The 7,334-nt window shown below is 38.2% G+C and overlaps 1 non-coding gene across 1 annotated transcript; it reads left to right on the top strand.

Annotated features, from left to right (window-relative positions):
• Positions 1-1,996: 1,996 nt before the first annotated feature.
• On the top strand, positions 1,997-2,103 carry LOC141710088 (small nucleolar RNA R71). The gene has a single exon (XR_012570627.1). It is a non-coding gene; the product is annotated as a small nucleolar RNA R71 (small nucleolar RNA).
• Positions 2,104-7,334: the final 5,231 nt, after the last annotated feature.

The following is a 7,334-nucleotide window of genomic DNA, read 5'->3' on the forward strand; positions in this document are numbered from 1 at the left end:
ATTCCCTTGATATCTGCTACAGTCCATCCGATTGCCGATTTGAACTCTCTCAGAATCCTCAAAAGCTTTTCTTCATCACTACCTGAAAGGTTAGATGCAATAATAATAGGCAGAGTAGATGCATCACCTAAAAATGCATATCTCAAATGCTCAGGTAATGGCTTAAGCTCAAGAGTAGGAGCTTCCTCAATAGCTGGCTTGAGGCATTTAGGAGCTTTGTTCAATTCCTCTATTCCAAGAGATTCAAAAGGCATATCTATCTTCCTCTTCCAGGGAAAAGCATTCAAATACTGCAATTATTCTTCACCTTCGCCATCTTCACTATCCGAATTCCCCAACAAGGCTTTTTTTAGGCATCGGACCTTAGCAATTGATCAAGTTCCGATATGACCACCGAATCGACCAACTCCACTTTTTAGCACTCCTCATTATCAGTCAGAAATTTCATAGCATTGGACACATTAAAAGTCTCATCCTGATCCAGAACTCGCATTGTGAGCTCACCCTTCTGCACATCTATCAAGGTTCAGCCAGTCGCCAAGAAAGGTCTCCCCAAGATTATGGGAATCTTCTTATCCTCCTCGAAATCAAGAATTACGAAATCAGCAGGAAAGATGAGTTTATCAATCTTGACCAAGACATCCTCCACAATACCTCACAAATATATAATAGAACGGTCGGCCAACTATAAGGTCATATAAGTCGGTTTGGGATCAGGTAAGTCCAACTGCTTGAAAATTGACAAAGGCATCAGATTGATGCTAGCTCCCAAGTCACATAAGCATCTTTCAAAAGATACTTTTCCAATAGTACACGGAATAGTGAAGCTTCCTGGATCCTTAAGCTTCGGAGGCAACTTCTGTTGTAGCACAGCACTGCATTCCTCCGTGAGAGCGACTGTCTCTAAATCATCTTACTTCACCTTCCAAGAGAGAATACCTTTCACAAACTTTGCATAACTAGGAATCTGCTCAAGAGCCTCAGCGAAAGGTATGTTGATATGAAGTTTCTTGAACACCTCCTGAAACTTCTCAAATTGCTTCTCCAGCTTTTTTGTCTGCAGCCGCTTGGGAAAAGGCGGTGGAGGATAGATCTACTTCTCCCTTGTATTAACCTCAGGAGGAGTGTTCTCAACAATAGTCTTCCTTGGTTCCACTTCTACTTCCTGCTGCTCTACTTCTTTCTCAGCCTCAACTTCTTCAGTCAACACTTGAGTTTGTTCGAGATTCACAACCTTTCTAGACCTTAAAGTGATTGCCTTTACCTGCTCCTTAGCTTCCCTCTTTCCTGGAACTTCAGTGTCACTGGGTAGTGTACCAGGATGATGATTTAGCAAGGCATTGGCAATTTTCCCAATTTGATTTTCTAAGGTCTTGATAGAAACAGCTAGACTCTTGCACACAAGCTTCAACTCCTCTAATTTAGAATTTTCATTGGCTTGTTGATGCTGTAGTTGTTGTCTTGGTGCATATTGCGGTTGCTGAAAACCAGGGGGTTGTACTTCTTAGCTGGATATTGCCAATAAGGCTGTTGAACCGCATTCTGAGTGTTGCTCCAGCTAAAATTAGGATGATTGCGTTTGCTGGGATGATAAGTGGCTGGCACTGGTTGCTGTGATCGCTGGAAGTTGCTCACAAACTGAGTTGATTTACTAGAAATTACACACTGATCAATCTCGTGGGCACCAGCACAAAGCTCACAGACACTAGCGATTTGATTAACTCCATAATTAGCCAAAGTGTCCACCTTCATCGTCAAAGCCTTAAGTTGGGCAGCGATAACAGTTGCTGCATCCAACTCCAGAATTCCTGCAACTTTTCCCTGAGTAAACCTCTGGGAAGGATTCTGGTATTCATTAGCAGCCATCAGTTCAATAAGTTCATAAGCTTCATCGTAGCTTTTAGCCCACAAGGCTCCTCCGGATGCTATATCAATCATGGGTCTAGAAGTAGCACCCAATCCATTGTAGAAACAATTGATAATCATCCAATCAGGCATGTCATGGTGTGGGCACTTCCTTAGCATCTCCTTATATCGATCCTAAGCCTCACACAGAGATTCCCCAGTTTGCTGAGCAAACTGAGTAAGAACATTCCTGATTGCAGCAATCTTTGCCATAGGGAAGAATTTAGTGAGAAACTTTTGCACAAGATTCTCCCAAGTGGTGATAGACCCTGCTGGTAGAGAGTGTAACCAGTACTTAGCTTTGTCCCTTAGAGAGAATGGGAAGAGGCGTAACTTGATAGCATCTTCAGTCACATTATTAAACTTGAAGGTGTCGCAGATCTCGATGAAATCCCTGATGTGCATGTTGGGGTCTTCAGTAGGAGAACCTCCAAACTGAATTGAGTTATGTATTATCTGAATCGTGCTTGACTTGATCTCAAAAGTGTTAGCCCTGATGGCTGGTCTGATGATGCTCGACTGAATGTCATTAATCTTAGGCCGAGAATAGTCCATGAAAGCCTTTGAATTTTTCGCTTGATCACCCATCTCTACTAAAGCCGGTTCTTCAACTTTCTCTTCTTCTTCTACCCTGGTTTCTTCCTCAAAAACTTCCTTATGAACTACCACAAGTTCTTCATCGTCTTTGTCCAGTGTTCTCTTACGAGTACGCGAACGCGTATGCATACACCCTCGCTAGAGTACCTGAAATAAAACAAGGAACAAATAAGTAACAATATCCGAGTCAATGAACTTTAACGACCACTGATGGAAATCACATAAACTATAAATTAACATTGCGGTCCCCGGAAACAGCGCCAAAAAATTGTTAGTCGCTAAATACGCGCTAATATTACACGCAAGTATACGAGTTTGCAAGTAGTATAGAATCTTTTCTAGTTCGCTCCCACAGAGACTGTATTGGTTAACTAATTAATTCACGTACTTAAGCAACAATGTATGGTTATTATTCAATGCTAAGACAATAACAAATTGAGGTATTATAACTAAGAATTACGCTAACTATTATAACTACGAAATTAAGATTGACTGAATTAATATATATGACAAACATGGGATTCTAACTTTATTAAATACTTCATTCAATAGCCTTATTATTCTCAACCTTAGCATGCAATGGTGATTACACAAATCAGACAACACGAAACTGATAAACGCCAACTTTCATTGCACAAGTACCATACTACCAGACATCCACAAAAGAGATAGAAGCTGAATAAACACCAATTATATTGAGACCCTATATGTCTATAGAATTTGACAACATAACGGTTTAAGCACAAGTTATCTATCTTGATTACACAGGGAAAGTAAGATGGGTAAAATTACCTATGAATCATGCATAACAATAACACATGAACCTATGCTAGCATGGCAAGTTCTAAACACTTAAATTCACTGTCGCTTCATTAAGAATTAACACACTATCTTATAAGTTTGCGATGCTCATAAGATGAATACGCACAACCAATACTAGGATATCAATCAATCACCACATACTAAGGTATCAAAATAATTTAACTAAAGAAATCCATATATAAATCCGCTAGAACCCCACGATAACGATTAGCCCAAGATTGAACTCATCATCAACGTGGGTTCCGATGAAAGCATGGTATTACAAATATAGTCTTTATAATGAATAAATAAAACCAAGTACAAAACAAGAGTAAAGGTTCACAAGTAAGAAAACTAGCATCCAAATACAACTTAAAACAAAGATTCACAAGTAAAAACAAGACCTTCTTCGCCTTCGTTGAATTGTGCTAAAATGATCTTCTTACGGCTCTCCTTGTGCTCTGGTATGTCTCTTTCATAAAAATATTCTTGTTTGAATATATATAGCAGCCCTTTGCAATCTGGAAGTCTCCTCACTTAGAATCGAATTAGAATCAGGATTCAAATTTTCCATAATGGCGCGGCCGCGCGCTATCACAGGGCGGGCGCGCTACCTTTTTGGAATCCTGGCGCGGCCGCATGCTTTCACAGTGCGGGCGCGTCGTCCTTCTGGGAAAAACTCAGATTTCATCTTTTTTCTTGCTGCTTCGAGCCGGCTTTCCACAAGCTTTTATTCCAACACCACCTTGACACCGAATTAGCACCAAAACAATGCTGATTCACCTGATTCACAGATTAATGTCTGAAATGCAAAAACACTAGAAAACAAGTTAAAACACTTAACAACTTGAGTACAAATGCATCAATTAAAAGCTTATTAGAGCATTATAAAGTGTCATAAATGCCACTCAATATAGCTCCATAAATCTTCCTTCTTTGGTGAGCTTGGTTAACTTTTTCTTCTTCAAATCTTTCTTCAGTATCATATACTTGAACTACTGTATAGATTGGATCTATCGGTATTTGAGATTTAGTTGCCTTAGACACTGATTTTTTCTTTGTAACAGCTTTGGCTTTAGGCTTTGAAATATTTGACTTCTCTCCTATCTTCTCTTTTCCTTTAAGTTTATTGTCAGTAGTTAAGATATCGTGAGATATGAAAGATCTTTCATCCTCTGTCTGACTCACTTCCCTTATAACTACACCTCTGGTTGGTCCGTTAGAAGGATCATTGTTAGTCGCTAAACACGCGCTAAAATTACACGCAAGTATACGCGTTCGCAAGTAGTTTAAGATATAAATCAGATTCGTTCCCACAGGGACTGGTTTAGGTTAAATTTATAATTTATGCACTTAAGCAACAATGTATGGTTATTATTCAATGCTAAGATGAATAACAAGTTGAGGTTGTTTATACTAAGAATTAAACTAACAATTATAACTAAATGAATAAGAATGATTGAATTAATATATATGACAAACATGAAATTTTAACTTCATTAAATACTTCATTCAATAGCCTTTTCATTCTTAACCTTAGCATGCAATGGTGATGACACTAATTAGACAACACGAAACTGATAAACGCCAACCTTCGTTGCAGGAATGCCATACTACCAAACATCCACAAAAGAGACAGAAGCTGAATATACACCAATTATATTGAGACCCTATATGTCTATAGAATTTGACAACATAACGGTTTAAGCACAAGTTATCTACCTTGATTACATAGGGAAAGTAAGATGGTTAAAATTACCCACGAATCATGCATAACAAATACATGAACCTATGCTAGAATGGCAAGTTCTAAATCCTTAAATTCACTTTCGCTTCATTAAAGATTAACACACTATCTTATAAGTTCGCGACGTTCATAAGACGAATAAGCACAACCAATACTAGGTTATCATACAATCACCACACACTAAGGAATCAAAATAAATCAACTAAAGAAATCTATAAATAAATCCGCTAGAACCCCATAATAACGATTAGCCCAAAATCGGAATCATTATCAACGTGGGCTCCGATGAAAGCATGGTATTATAAACGTAGTCTTTATAACGAATAATAAAACAAAGTTAACACAAGAGTATAGGTTCAACAAAATAAGAAACGAGCATCCAAGATTACAACTCAAAACAAAGATTCAAAAGAATAAACTAGATCGTCTTCGCCTTTGTTGAATTGTGCTATAGGTCTCTTGCCGTCTTCTCCTTAAGCTCTGTTATGTCTCTGGCTTGATAAGTTATTAAAAACGAGCTTTATAATTGTTTATATAGCAGCCCCTTGCAAAGTATAAGTCTTTCTCTCAAAAGCCAAGTAGAAACAGGATTCTAATATCCCGATACGGCGCGGGCGCGCGCTTCATCAGCGCGGGCGCGCGGGCTCTCTGTAGTTTGGGCGCGGCCGCACGTTTTTACAGCGCGGGAGCGCTGGCCTTCTGTACAAACTTCTAACTTCTTTTTTTTCTTGCAGATTTGAGCCGGGTTTCTAAGAGCTTTTATTCCAACACCTCCTGAACACCAAATTAGCACCAAAATAATGCTAATTCACCTGATTACCTGGAGAATGCCTGAAAATGCAAAAACACTAGAAAACACATTAAAACACCAATAACTTGAGTACAAATACACCATTTCAAAGCTTTACGGAGCGTAGTAAAGTGTCATAAATGTCACTCAACATACCCCTAAACTTGAATCGATGTTTGTCCTCAAGCATAAACAGACTCAAAGAACAAGAAATAAAAATCCATGAATGCGACTAAATGAATGCAACGATCCCCATAGAATAACTAAACAAATCAACAAGCAACACCTCAGCAAATGCAGTTATTCGCATAAAGATCAAGCAAACCTTACAAATCAATCTACAAACCAATCACGTGTGTATGTGCAACTGCTTACAGATATACTATCGCAACTAGATCAACAATCATGACTCACTATTTATCAAAGCAATCGCAAGTTTATAAATAGAATAAAAGCTAAACTCAAAATAACTTATAACACTTCAATTCTTATATCGGAGTTTAACATGGATTAACGCTTTTATTAATAACAAGACAAAACAACTATGCTTATTTGATCGTGCAATGAGTGAGGTCCACAAAAGACTTATGCAATAGTACCTATGTAACGAGCGTTAGGTTAGTGGATCCCAGACTATAAAAGCCATAGGTCACTAGGCACAAAGTCCCTTAAGAACTTAATAACTCGAGTACTAAAGAGCCCATTCGTGATCAATTATACATAACACTGCTTTTCTTTTTCTCTTTTATTTCTTTTTTTTCAAATTTCTGAACGAGTGCGTTTCGCTCCATCTCGCTCAACCCTAGACTACTCATATAAATATGAGCCGGCTACTAGCCATTTGACACCTAGCCACACAACTAGCAATGAAATCCAATTTTCTCCAATTTTTAAATATCCATGTTAATTTATTATTAAGAGAATATCCAAAATTCTAAATATAAAAAGCGGTTAAACCTCGACAAACAAACAAACCATGACTATGATCTAGCACTCTAGCAACCTATAAGACTTAGTGAAATACAAGTGTCTCTAGCATACAAATCAATTCGATAAGACTTAACATCACTAAATACGACATCACTACACTAGCATAAATATAACAAATTAATCGGAAAAATCATCTAAGGGATCATGTTATAATGTAAATGCATGAAACTATATGAATAAACTATCATAAAAAACTACATGGCAAACATATGCAAACTATATGCACTAAACTATCATAAATATGTAACTATATGCGACTCACACAAAACATATTCCTTCAACTACTACCCCCAAACTTAAAATATACATTGTCCTCAGTGAAGGTAATAGTAAGGAATCAGGCATACCTACTCCGAATCAGAAGCATCACCCTTAATGGGTGGAGTGTCAGGCGTGTCTGGAGGCGGATACACGGAGTCCTCACCAAATACTGGCCACTGGATGTCAACACCGGTGGCTCTAAATGCAGTCCCAAGTGCCTGGGTGAGATCATCTGCAAATCGA

The sequence above is a fragment of the Apium graveolens genome, chromosome 2, assembly GCF_009905375.1.
Source record: "Apium graveolens cultivar Ventura chromosome 2, ASM990537v1, whole genome shotgun sequence".
In the NCBI taxonomy this organism is placed as follows: domain Eukaryota; kingdom Viridiplantae; phylum Streptophyta; class Magnoliopsida; order Apiales; family Apiaceae; genus Apium; species Apium graveolens.